Source organism: Thunnus albacares, chromosome 5, assembly GCF_914725855.1.
Source record: "Thunnus albacares chromosome 5, fThuAlb1.1, whole genome shotgun sequence".
NCBI classification, from domain to species: Eukaryota; Metazoa; Chordata; class Actinopteri; order Scombriformes; family Scombridae; genus Thunnus; species Thunnus albacares.
Window position 1 is genome coordinate 5,157,757 of NC_058110.1, and position 14,734 is coordinate 5,172,490.

Genomic DNA, 14,734 nt, shown 5'->3' on the forward strand with positions numbered 1-14,734 from the left:
TAATCTATATATTTATATATTATACATATGTACATTACACTGCACTACACTTTATTGTTTCTTTTGCACAGGTGGTTAGATGCTGACTGCATTTTGTTGTCCTAGTACTTGTACTCAATAAAGTTGACTCTAATCTAATCTAATCTAATCTAATCTAATCTAATCTAATTATTAAATAGTTCTCATGAGGACAAAATCACACAGTTTTTATTTATTTTATTTATTTACTTCTTGTATTAAATGGTGACTATATCTTACAGTTATTTTACGACATTATGATGATGGTCCTATGCTACTATATGTTTGTTGTTCAATTAAACATTTTCATCGTTTCATTGAGAATGAACATAATTTGTCAAATCAGATTCCTTGTATGTATAAATGTACTTCATTACAGGTATTACAATTACTGTGATTGTGATTACAGGTAGTTCTTATTGCACTTCACTGTATACCATCACTAGCAAGAAGGTATAAACATTTATATTCAGACACATTTTGTTCATACTAATTGCAAACATCTCACTTTAAAATATTGTATAAAGCCTTTAAGAGATTCAGTTGATTCTTAAAAAATATTTCTATTATGAATAAAGTTTGACAAGAAGAGTGACTTCCACTGCTGAAGTGACGTCATTTCCTGTCACCTGCGGTCCGAGCATATGTAAGACGGGTCTGAGGTCCGACATTTTGTTCACAGCAAAGTAGGTGCTCTCTAACTAGCATTCCCGTGTTAAAAATGGCAAGTCCTTCCAAAATTGCTGAATTAGAAGTCAATGACAACGTTGTGCCTGGATATGTACATAACATTAGTCAAATCAAAATGTCTACCAAAAACACTAAGTATTTTACTTGTGTTTTTCAAAACTCTTGCGACGAGTTTCACAGGGGAGTCGTGTTTTCACTGGAGAGGCACAATGCTCTGGAGCAAGCGGCTGTTCAAAAGACAGCTCTGAAACTGTTCAATGTAAAGAAAAGTCTGAGTAAGTACAATAGTCTTACAATTTTATGTTGCATAAACGCTACATGGCTACCCTCTCGACATCTGCCTTATTTAGGTGGTAGCATGTGCTTCACCTTAGCCCGGGTCTTGGTGCTTGTTTTCAGCACAAACTCTCCCGCTCTTTGCCTGCTCAGGGATGGCAGGCGGGTTGCTCTGGTGGCTGCAGCCTCACCATCTCACACACACACACACACACACACACACACACACACACTTGCCCTCTGTCAACCACACACTTGTCACACACTGAGCTATTCCTTGAAGGAGCTAAGCTACTTCCATAACACAGTTTAGTTTACAAAACATATTAAAAAAATATTATAAATAATCTAAATTTAAAAAAATGCTAGGGCCCGGTGGGGGTTAACTCACGCCTGGCGGGCTGCCGCGTTGCAATACATTGGCGGAAACCCTGAATATGGTTAGGGCGTCTTTTGAACACTTAAGCTAAATGTTTCAGGGAAAATGGAACTAATGTTACTCATATCAATCCCACTGCTCAGGAATTATCAGCCTCACAATTGACTGAATGGAAACGACAATAAATGATGTAAAATGTGTTTCTTGCTGATTGACTCTCCCTGAGTTAATTTTATCCATGATAAAGGTTGATGGGGGGGAAATGACAGATCATGAAGAAAAAAATCTTTCTAATAAATAAAGAAAGTTCTTTATGGTCATTTTGTTGTTCAGATCTACAATTGACAAAGATTTTAAGTAGATAGTGAATGAGAAAACAAATAAAATATAAAACTTGGTAGTGATATACTTAAGATTAATCTGTAATCTGTTTCCACTCAGTGATGTTGTGATGTATCAGATTAGTCCAATCAGCTGCAGCGTCCAATCAATAATTGATATCCAATAAATGGGCATGTTGGCTGGGAAAAGACATCTGTGAAGGTTGCTCTTGTGTATGCCTGTTCATTGCTCATAAGAGTAGAAATGATAAGAATAAGAGCTTTGAGACAGCCTTCAAGGTAGCAGGCCAGAATGAGTTCCAGTTCAAGCTAGCTCAAGGAGCTATGAAATATCAAATGAGAGACTTGAGATGTACCCAAACATTCTGTGTGAGGCCTCTATTGGCTGGGAGATTCCAGTAATTTCTCTGTTTTCCGGAAAAGAAAAAGTACATTTCTGAACATCTTTTGACAAGCTGAAATTTTTTTTCAGGCAATTTAGTAATGACTCAGCTTTTTTTTGAGAACATTTTTAGAGTAATGTTTTTGCTTAATCAGTCATGTGCACTGTGTGTGTGAGTTGGCATGTTTTGTTACATTATTACCCACACATCAAACACATCCCTTTGCTTTTTTTGCTAGGTTGTAGGTTGGCATTGGCTATTTAGCAATGTGTGATAGTTGAAGGGACATGTACGCAGAAAAATGTATGGTAATTTTTTTTTTACTGTCGTTTGCTCTGTTCATGACAGGAATGAAGTAAATTGCATATTTTGCATATAGTACATCATACATTTTGGTAGTGTAACTCTACTAGAGAAGGATCGAATTGTGTGCCTATGTGAAGGAGACTGGGTGAGAGAGAGAGAGAGAGAGAGAGAGAGAGAGAGAGAGAGAGTGTTTGTGTGTGTGCACATTGTCTATTTGATGGTCATTGTGTGGCAATATACTTCTGTTAATACTGTGTATTTCTGTTCTGCACACTTCAATCGATTGCAGTATGGAAATGACAAGTACGATGTGTTCGTTAAAAGACAAACCACAATAGATTTACACTTATACAGGTAGTTATGTTTCAAATACCTTAAATTACCTTAATTAAAGGGTAATGTACATGAAGGTAGACTTTTAAAAGCTGTACATTTATTTGGAAAGTCTGCTATCCTTTTTTTTTTTTTTTTTTTTTTTAAAACATAACAGTATCAGCGACACCGGATTGTAGACTGTCACATACTGTCACATAGAAGAAGGACATGAAGGCAAGGTCAAAAAGCAGGATTTTATGCAGTGAAACTGTATAATTTTTCTAAAATGTTTGTATCTTTATTCAAACTGTTAACTTATTTAAACATTTTTGGGTGACAAGTAAACAGCGTTTCATATAGCTCATACTCAGCCAACGGTATTTCCCCTATAGTCATTCTGTAGTGGCACCCTGCCCCTGCAAAATTATGAGCGCCACCGCTAAAATTTCACACTATCATTAATATTAATGGGCTACTAATGATTTTAACTCGCACAGTGTGCAAGCACAATAACTCTACGTTACTGTGGAATTGTTTTGAGTCATCCTCCCTCTCCTCATTCTTCAAAAGACATCTACATGAAAGATACTGATGAAGAGTAGCATAGCTCCGTTAAGGAATAGTGTGTGTGAGTGTGTCTGTCTGTCTTCTGTGTAGTGAGTGTGTAGTTGAGCGATTGGAGAGGGCAAGTGACAGAAAAGTTATGGTGAATGCAAGCAGAGCAGAGGAAAAGGTTAGCAGTAAGGTGACAATATGGCAGTAAATGTACAGTACAGACTACAGTGTGTTGGTAAATAAAAGCTGCAGCTTCTCAAGACCAAGAAAAGACTCATCCATTGAAGGGGTTTAGCCCCGAAGTTGGTGGCAATGCGTTAGCCTAACCTGGCTAGATGTCTGGCTGCTGAATGTTTTGTGAGTTTTTGATCAGCCAACCCTCATTCCCTAACAATTTCTCTCTGTCACACATACAAACACACACCACATACAAAGGCTCTAAGGCTGTATTGTTCCACAAAAATAATGAATTGAATCAATACTCAGTTTACCACTCCAACACCAAGATCTGTTTCCATCATTCATCAAAGTATTTACTAATTTTGAAGCAAAAACACGACAAGAAAATTTTTGAGTAACACAAGTCAAAACATTTTGCTAATATTAACAAAATTAATTACAGCTTTTATTCTGTCTAGCATCTTTGTGCAGAACTTGAGGATCAACATTATTCCACAGCTCTTTGAGAGCTTACAGAGGTCTTCCTGTGATGCATATTTTGCCTTTTCTGTTTTCAAATGCTCCCATAGATGTTCAATTGGTTTAAGGTCTAAGTGTCAGTGTTTTGGCAAGTGTGTGTGTGAGCCTGCAACACCTGCAACCAAGTCACCGACTCCAAAATAGAAGAAACAGTCCCAAACCTGAATGCTGCCACTGCCATGTTTGACTGTGGGTTTTATGACTGTTGCAATAACCATTTATGGGGCTAATTTTACTATATCCATCACTTGTGGCTTAAAGTTGTGTGGAAGAGGATTACAGAGTATAAATTGTAATTAAGGCAAAAGGAAGAAATGGCAAATATTCATATGTCAACAACATCACAACCACCTACTAATCCTCTATCTCATATATTCACAAACTAACCACTTATCAACATACTGGCAAACAAAGCTTATCATCTAGCAATTGCTAGGTGCTGAAAGTGATGAACCTAGAAGCAAGCACTGAGATGAGAGTTTTGTATGGAGCTGAAATTGAAGTCCGCAACTGCTAAGTTGCAGATGACACGTCCAAAATGAAGCTAGTGCTGTATGACAGCCAGGTAAAAGCCTTAACGACTGGCAAATTGTACCGCATTACTAACCTGTCCACACGCCACAGTCTTTGAGGAGATCAGTGATGTGAATGTACCAGCAAGTGTAGCTGCAATTCATGTAAAAGAACAACAAGAGATTCTCATAACCATCACAGGTAACATCACATGTGTGAAACTGGATTAAAATAGACATTGTGTTAGATGCGATAGAAATCAGCCAAAATTCAACACAAAGCTGAAGTCCCACCGATGTGAGAAATGCTGCTTCTTGCAAAAGGCAGATGCCTATACTTATTCTATCAGTGGCACTGTGGTTCTAAAGTCAGGATCGGGCGAAGAAAGCACTGTGACTCTGCCACCATCTGTTCTGTGCACATACATGGAACAAATGAAGCAGTATGATCACTTGTAAGATTCAGAAGATGTGGAGCAACACATCATTGATACTAGTGCCTTCACAATCAAAATGAACACCTCCAATGTGGCAACTAGCCTAACCAGGCACAGTGACCAAACTGATCAAAAAGAAAAATAAACCAATGAAGCTATCAAGGAAAGCACTTCAGCTGCAGAAAAAGACACGTCAGCTTCCAAACAAAACAATATGATGGATGTTGAGGAATCTTAGGATGACTTGAATTAATGTTGGATGATGAATAGAGACACTGCATGAACAAACACAAGAGGTGCTGCCATGGAACTTGCCTTAAGCTTTCCAGTTAGCCTACATATGTACAAGCTGAGCTAATGTGGTTTGAAAAAGATATTGAAGTTACAGCTGACTTTTATATATATCTTTTCTTGTAAATTTTACATTTGTTTTTGGACATTTTTACAGTTAAAAATTAACAGTCAGTTGTTGTTTAACTTAGCATACTAGTGTCTTAACAATCAAAATCAGCACCTCAAACATGGCAACTAGCCTGACCAGGCACACTGACCAAACACTTCAGCTGCAGGTGAAGACACTGCGGCTTCTAAACAAAAGAACATGATGGATGTTGAGACACTTCAATGCACTATTTACGTTGGATGAATAGAGACACTGTACAAACACAAGAGGTGTGTCTATAGGATTTGTCTTAAGCTTTCCAGTTCTACAAATGTTTACATCTCTGGGCATAAGTAGCCTACATATCTACAAGCCAAGCTAATGTGGTTTGAAAAACTTGTAGTTTCACCTGACTTAACCTTTTTTAAGTGTATTTTTTGTACATTTTTACAATTGAAAAATAACAGTCAGTTGTTTTTTGAACTTGAAGAGGGATATTTCTGCAACATCAGTCACTAAACTAGCCAGATAACTGGAAATCTTGGCCTATATCTAATGTTCTGAATTAGAATCCGTAACAAATTAGTTAAATGATAATTTGAAAACTATTCTGACTAACTCTGTGACCATCCTGCATGAAATACTCCCTTTACACAAAGAAACAACATACAACAAATTTAAATATTGCATTTTTACTTTAAGGTTTATATTCATGCCTCAAACACGCATGAAACAGGTACTCATGTTAAACCATTTAAAGCTTAAGTTGAGAATTTTGGACATCCAGCTCCATTTCTTCACCGATGATGTGTTTGAGTGATAGAAATCTTTCAGCTTGATCCATGCTTTGATTCACACTGGACATCCAATGCCTGTTAGTGGCCACAAAACTAATATAAAGCAGGGACACATTTCAAACGGTAGAAAAGGGCACTCAAAGCAAACAAAAGGCTTATGATAGTCTGTTGGAGTGGAATCAAGTGCTTATGTCTTCATTTTGAAATCAAACTATTGCCAAATGCTATACTTTGTAATAGACTTATTTTCTACCAAGATAGCTGCAGTGACACTTTTGTACAGCCTGAAACATGGCCTTTCTTTACATTGTAGTTAATTAACCATAGTTTTGTTGCACCTGGAGCTGAGTGTCCAGCATGAACCACAGCATGTATTGAACTGAGGATTCTGTCAATCAAACACATCATATATAGGTAATAAATAGGCCTTGATGTCAAATTCTGAACTTGGCATTTAAGTATTTAGTTAAGAAATCAAGCATTGTGTATTACACAGCTACATTTTGAAGGAAGAAAAATTAATATTGTAGCTATTCTCATTTAACAGAATACTCCCAATAACACGCAACTGTTTAGTGTTTTATTTTGTGACCAAAACATGTTCTTAAAAAGTTTTGTCAAAGTGTTGGAATGTGAAGTAGCTTGATACTGCTAATGTAGTTTAGGGAACTTGTAGTTCCACATTTCTTATTTAAAATTTAAATGTATTTTAGTACAGTTATATCTCAACATGTTAATGTTCTAATACTCCCCCTTTGTTTTAAATTTGACTAAAATTTATTTTAAGTAATTTCCAATGTTGATTTAAAAAAAAAACAGAAGTCTAAAGCAAAATAATGGCATTGAAAATAATGGAAACTGAGTTATTGTTACAAATTGTTTAATTTGTGTTTAAATACATATTTGTAGAATTTCATTTGTATGTTTTCTGAATAACTATCATATAATAGATTGTGAAGTACCAGAATGTTTAAGAATTAGTAGATGTCTGTAATTCCTTGGTAACCTGTAAACCTTTTCCTTTGCTGATGGTTTATTAGTAATTTCTTTGGAGGAGGCAGAGGTCAAACAAGTATTCTGCCCATCGGCCCACTGAGGCACTGGGACTTGATGTCCCCCTCCTGATTAACATTTCATTTTATTTGTCATGGGTCAACAGTAGTCAAACACCAAGCATATTAAAATCCGCAACTGTGACTGAAAGTGTAGCCTTGATACATTGTTACCTATGATAATGATAACTATATTGTCCACTGAATTATGCTTTTCAATTATGAAAGCACTGGATTAGGTATAATTAAAGAGATTACATAATGCTGACCTATGCCTTTGCCCACAGACTTTATGGATAGTCAAACATGAACTTGGCCTTAGCCTACCTTTTTATCAGCAACTGTTCTTTGCAACACTGAACTACCAAAAACTCCAAGGAGTAGGCCTATTTCTACTTGTTATCTTTGTCAGTGGGTGCCATGACAAGGTGAGCAGTTCTCATAGATAGCAATTATAAACTCAGAAAAGGACTGAAAAAAAGTATAAAATTGTCACAATGATAATCATAATTCAAAAACAAGTTCTGTTGCTTTATAGTATACTTAAAGATCACATAATTTTCTTAATTTTGCTGGGTAAACTGTGTGTGAGAACTGAAGCCTGTACTACGAAGCAAGTTCAACATACCCGGGGTATCTTTTTGTTATCTAGATTCACTGAGCGTAACATTGTTCGTCCAGATAACCAGTACTACGAAGCTGGTTATCAACTAGCTCAGTCAAGATGCGGATTGTTAATTACGAGTGACATCATCAGAACCATGAATGAAGTACTTCATATGATATGAGATGAAACGGTGATACCAAGAACCTGCAGAAAACAAAAAGTCATATTCAACCAAGTGAAATGTGAACAAGCCTGAAATCATACAACAGAATAAGATGATGTAGAAACATTAGCAATAATTTCCACATATTAAAAGTAGGCTAAAACCTAAAATACATGTAGGAATTATTATATATGACTTACGTACAGACAGATTTTTTTGCTATTTAGCTGGATGATGAAGAAACCATTTGAATATCTCACATAAAAAAACAAACTTAAAAGTAATGTCAGACTGTTTCTGATACCAAAGCAAATAGTGGAACAGTAGTTAAGGACTGATGAGTCTATCTGATTGAAATGTTGCATTTACAATTGTGGAGCCAGTTAACAGTGTTTGGATTATTTTTCTGATAAAAGACAATATTTCGTTTTTATTTCCAGTTATCATCACACAGTTGTCTCATTTTATTCTGAGCTGCATAAACAATCTCTCCATTTGTTGGCAGCTCTGTTTTAAAACCAGAGTGGACAAAGAAACATTGAACAATAAAATGTTTCTATTGATCTATGAAAATATAAATCGATCATTTTTACTTGTCACTTTATTGTAAATTCAGGACTTTTGTTCATGTCAGGGTCTTGTAGGTATGATGACCCTTTTTTTCCAGTGATCTGATTGGTCAGTGGTCGGGGTGTTAACAGGTTGTGATCCAATCCTCTGAAGTTAACCTGCTCCAGTGCAGGTTAGCTGTTCATCATAAGTTACCATGGTGATGTACCCTGATAAGACGTGAACCAGCGTTGTAGGACTGAAATCCCAGAGTTAAACCTGAAGTTACGTCGCTCACCCCAAAACCTGCTTCGTAGTACGGCCTCTGATGTATCTAGCTTTCGTTTTTGACACTTTAATTTCTGAGTGCCCATAAACACCTCATCCAAATCTAACTGCGCAACAAGCCAGAGGGAGGGAGGGAGGCCTAGACGTCTCTTGTGGTGAGAAGCAAGGGTTATCTGTCCCAGCTCACAAGTTTTTTAACGTTACAAACACAGGCTAGGTATTTTATAATGACATTACAATTGATTTATAATTCAGATACAGTCCGAACATAACGATAAGGGCAACACATCTTCCTGGTGAAACAAAAGCTTTTACAGTCACCTAGCTAATATTAGCAATGTGCTTACGCTAGTATAGCTGCTAATGGGAACTTTCGCCATGTTTGCTGTCAAAAAACAAGGGTTTTTATTTCCGCCAAACCAACCAACTATTGTGACACCAATACTAAGGTCGCAAAAAAATAAGTAGTAATGTTGTTTCTTATGGTACAGTCATAGAGGTAACGTTATTAGTAAGAAGTAAGAGTTAACTTATAAAATAACAGTTTTGTTTAGTTTTTACCAGCACTTACAGCTGTTCAACCATGAGTAATTAATATGGTCGGAGCTATTTTTGGCTACCTAACCAGGATTGGATTTTTCTGGATTTATCTGGAATACCGGAATCAGAGTTGGGGTGTATGAGCTCAAAGCACCAACAGGTTGGTAAATGCTAGTAAATAGTTGGCGCCAGGATGTTTCGCAAGTTTTTAGCTGTACTTTGGTATTAAATAAGCAGTCGTATTTGTCTGACTGTGGATAGCAGAGCTGTTGAATGAATTTGTGGAGTTTGTTGGTTCCAGCTGTTGGCAGTTAGCGCTACTTGTTAGCCACTGACCCGCAGCAACAGCATGCAGGCACAGCGAACACCTGACTGACTCAACATCTGTTGATCCCTGTGCAACTCCACTCAGATCCGGACAGTCTAGGGAAGGTTTATGGTTTGTTTGTTGTTTGACAGGCAGGTTTGAGGCTTGATTATTTGTCAGTGCAGCTGAGCTGTAAGTAAACAGTCTGAACCCAGCAAAGTTTTCTCTGACGAAGCTGAAAGTCCAGTTTTCATGCAGTATGTGTTCCCGGTGTTAATCACCAACACTGTAATAAGACATGAATTTAAACTGCCGGACTAACAGATGTTGCATAGTTAGAAAGTATTCAGCCTGAAACAAAGTTATTTTTTTTCTTCTTAACAGTGAAATCGATGAGTCAGAGTTTACAGTGAACCTGGGTACAAATAGTTTATCTAGTTGTCTCAGATTAAAAATTATGGTCTCAAAGTTTCAAATTTTGAGCTTTTCAAATGATCAGTAAGTATTTGCTCGCAAATCATTCTTCAAACCTGTCAGAAACTCTGCTGAAGAAATGCACCTTTGTAAATCTGTAGAAATTATTTGTTGTCATAGAAAAAAAAATGTCTAAATGGAATTGTGTGCACAAATTTTATCAACAAGGAGGTTTAACAAATAATGACTGCTTATGACAACATGAGTTAGGGCTGAAACAAATAGTCATGTAATCAATTAGTTGATTGACAGAACTATTGATTCAATATCATATCAATTATATCAATTAATTGTTTGAATTATTTTCAAAGCACAAATGCTTAAAACTTGCAGATTCTGGCTTCTCCAGTTTGAAGATTTGATGGGGTTTTTGTTTGTTTTTTTCCCAGTTTTTATATTGTTAACACATTATTTTTGGTTTTAGTTGGACAAAACAAGACATTCAAACATGTCACTTTGGACTCTTACAAAAGTGACATGGACATTTTTAGCTGATTTCTGACACCGCACAGACTGAGCAGACCGTACAGACTGTGCTGTACTCTGTATATTTTTATTTGTCCTTTGCCAAACACATGCCTGCTGATTTGTGTGTAATCTCACTGGATGGACTGTAACTGACATTTCTTTGCTCCCTGCATTCTGGCCACTTTGTGATTGAATGTGCATGTACCTGTAAACCAAAAGTAACACACACACACTTAACAAACTTTACTTGTGGCTGAGCTTGAATTCAACCTTGATTTACACATAACCTTTGGTTCCATGATGCTGATGGTATTAAACAGTAGTCATCCAATAAAATAATGCAGAGACAACAATATAGATACTTGATTTCATGTATTAAAGCATACCCAGGGTCCATTTCACAAAGCAGGTTTTGTGAAAACTCAGGGTCTGTTAACCCTGAAATGAGGGAAACTCTGAGTTTTCCATTTCAAAAAGGGAGTTTAACTCAAACCAGAGAAAGAGGGGTAACTCTAGCCTGTTTCAGAGAGAGGGGTAACTTAAGCTCTTGGTCAGTTACCGTAGTAACAGACTCTATGAACCTAATCTAGTCAGGACCACGTTTTTGTCAATGAACCTCGAGTTTCTATCTGTCTCCGTCCTCTTTCAGAGCCACTCACTCCATTTGATTTCCTCATTCATTCAGTCAGCAGGCGAGTTTTGGCGTAGCCTAGTTCTGCCGTCTGTCATTTAAAAAAAATCATTTAAAAAATCAGTGTCAGAATATTAGAAGTCTTTAAGCACAGTAGGTGGCGACTTTTTTCACTAACATGGCATGTCCTTTTGATTACGATCCCGTAGATGAAGGTGCAGCATTACTGCGCAGAGAATTGAATATTCGTTGGGAGATGGTTATCAGACCGTGCATAGATGTTATAGCATTTCCAGACAATTATCTTTTTGAGCGGTACCGTTTCACGTCACAGTCCATCATCTACATACACAACCTAATCCGTCCTTACTTTTGCAACATTACCAGTCGTAGTCATGCTCTCACATACCAGCAGATATTGTGTGTTGCACTGCGTTTCTTTGCAAACGGATGTTTTTTGTGCAATGTCGGAGATGCTGAGCACTTGAGTAAGGCAACTGTATGCAGGGTGGTCAGAAAAGTGGGCCTCGCCCTGAAACAGCTTTTACCCATCTTTGTCATTTTCCCTGGACACAAACCTGTTAGAGCCATCAAGGAGGAGTTCCATAGGATTGCAGGTGAATGATGTAGAGATCTGTTAAATTAATTTTAAATTATACTCTGTTAATGACACTGTGCTGCAACCTCAGACTGAGATTAGTAATTTTAATTTCTTTTAGGATTTCCCAGTGTGATTGGCTGCATAGATGGCACACATTCCCATCATGGCTCCCTCACATAATGAAGATTATGTGAAGAGGAAGTCCATTCACAGCATAAATATGCAGGTACATGTAGATTGACTACGGTTTCAAAATGTTAAAGACTGCATCATAGTTCAACTAACATTTGTCATTCTCTGCACTGTCAAGATCATATGTGATGCTGCATACATCATTTCTAATGTGGAGGCCAAGTGGCCTGGGTCTGTTCATGACCTGAGGATATATCGCGAGTATTACCTTAGCAATAGACTGCAATGTGGTAAGCATAGCCTTAAGATTTGCACAATATAATTCACTTGTCTCCCTCCTAATGTATCCACTATACATTACAGGAGAGTTTGATGGCCGTCTGCTGGGTGACAGGGGTTACCCATGCCAACCTAGGCTGCTGACCCCTTACCCTGACCCTGAATCAGGCCCCCAACAGAACTTCAACCGGGCTCACTGCAGGATGAGAGCCCGAGTGGAGATGACCATAGGCCTGCTGAAAGCCAGTTTCCAGTGCCTACGTCACCTCAGGGTGACCCCTGAGAGGGCCTGTGATATTATTGTGGCATGTGTTGTTCTTCATAATATTGCCACTATTAGAGGAGAGCAACACCCTGCCTTACAAATTGAAGATCCTGATGATGACCCCATCCACCTGCCAGCTATCCAGGACGGCAGAGCAGTCAGAGACACCATATGCCATAATCACTTTAGAGTTTAAGTCACCATCATCATCACCACAGCAGTCAAATAAAGGCATAACACACATTTCATTTGGTCTTCTTTATTTCCTACAAATACAAAAGCCAGTTTAGTTAACGTTCCAATAGTTAACATAATTAACATCTGTGACCATGCACCCACCTCTAACTTGTTCTCCAGTGTTTCAATTTCCAGATCTGCCCTCCTAATCTGGCGGTCCAAGTACAGCATTTCTTTATCCGTTTTCTTTATTTTTTTCAGCTCGTGAATTCTGTAAACTTCTTTTACTGGTAACTGAGAATACATAAGGAGGACATTAAATTATACAGTTGCACATGAATTCCACAGAATGAACCTCTGGTGTTTACTGAACATCTATCTCACTGTGTCAATCTGTGCAGTGGAAGTTGAGAGACCCTCCTGCTGCTGCCCAGCCATGCTCTGTTAAAAAGGATGAGAATGTGTTAATATTTCAGTGTAGGCTAAATGTCACACTCTATATTCCACCAGAATGGTAAGAAATGTGAATGGGAAGAGATTTATCAGTAACATATCGAGATGTTACCTCTATAGGCCTTTCTGGATCCCCCTCAGTAAAGGCAGCAGACACAGTTTCCTCGTCCTCTTCATCCTAGATGAGTGATATGTTTCAGTATACTTAAACTACCATTTGGCAAAATCTTTGGAGTATTGCCTACTTATAGTTACAAGGTCTGTTGTGGCATAAGGGGGCTCTACCAGGCAGATAGCACCATCAGAGTCTGTTGGGAAAAAAGAAAAAAGACATGAAAGGGAAATAAATATTTGTATGAATAGGCTCAAAAAAAGATATATAGGCCTAGGCATATTACATTTTATAAAGGCACTTGTGTCTTGGGGGTTGGGCTCAGAGGATGAGCTCCCTCCAGGGATTCCCTCAGCCACTGGCCTTCCTAAATTCTGGCTTAGGGCCAGCTCCTCCGCCTCCATTAGAGGTGGCGGTGCTGGGCCACCACCCGTTTTACGGGCATCTGCATTCTTTCTGTTGGATGAGTAGAAGTCTGTGTTAGTTTAAATAGGCTTAATTATATAACAGAACATAATACAGATGAGAATACATTTATGTGTGTGAAACCAGCATTATGTTGGGGATAAAACAACTGCACAGTCAAACAGCCACTTAATATTTACTTTATAATGTAAAACATGATCAAAATGAGGTACCCCCATGAGATTATGCCAATATCTCACCTGTTTGAACAATGTTTTTATATTTCATCCTAAGCTGCTGCTAAGTGCGCTTCTCTCCTGTGGGATTGCTCCTGAATGAAATAAATTAATAGACTACCATTCAAGCAGTTTTCCCCTGTAATATTATTGTGATTGCAAAGGACTACATTTAAACTTACGCATTGACACGAGCAGCAATGTTCTCCCAAGCCATCTCCCTCTCTTTTGCAGCTGCAGCGGTGTTGCACTTCTTTCTGAAAACATGTTCAAACTTGCAGTATGAGCGCATTAAGATCTCTAGTTCTAGTGGGGTGAAGAATGCAGCTCTCTTCTTCCCCATTGCCATGGTGACTTGTTGAATTGGGGCTCCATTGATGCTGGCTTTTTATAATTGTGGTGCATGCACTTAACTACAAGTGAAACTACTCCGAGTTGATTAAACTGACTCAAATCAGCTGTTCTGGAACCGGAAACTCAGGGTTTGCTATCTCTGAGTAGATCAACTCAGAGTTCAGGATTAGACTCAGAGTTTGTTGAACCTGCTTTGTGAAACGGACCCCAAGTATACAAAGAGCTGAGATGGAGCAGTATTTTGCCTTCTATGTTGTTGTGGGTGTTTTGTAATTTTGTTAGCTTTTGTTGTGTAATCACACATGCACACAGAAGACAATAACATATTGTTTCCTCTCTTGGACAAAGAGAAATTCATAGATATCTGCGCTTTTGTTGGTAAGTATGGACATAATGTAACTGAAATTGACAATAGACCACATAACTTGACTGTGTATAACTATTTAGTATTGTGAACCTTTTATTTTGTTTAGATTCACACACAATTTATTTATTTTGTGTTTATGTGACTTTTTTATCAGTGTTGGTGACACTGTGGTGACTCAACAGTA

The 14,734-nt window shown here is 37.8% G+C and overlaps 1 long non-coding RNA gene across 1 annotated transcript; it reads right to left on the minus strand.

The window, feature by feature from the left end:
- Window positions 1-12,784: 12,784 nt before the first annotated feature.
- LOC122982144 lies at window positions 12,785-13,214 on the minus strand. The gene is made up of 3 exons (XR_006403404.1): window positions 13,189-13,214; window positions 13,008-13,064; window positions 12,785-12,917 (listed from the first exon to the last, which is right to left on the minus strand). It is a non-coding gene; the product is annotated as an uncharacterized LOC122982144 (long non-coding RNA).
- Window positions 13,215-14,734: the final 1,520 nt, after the last annotated feature.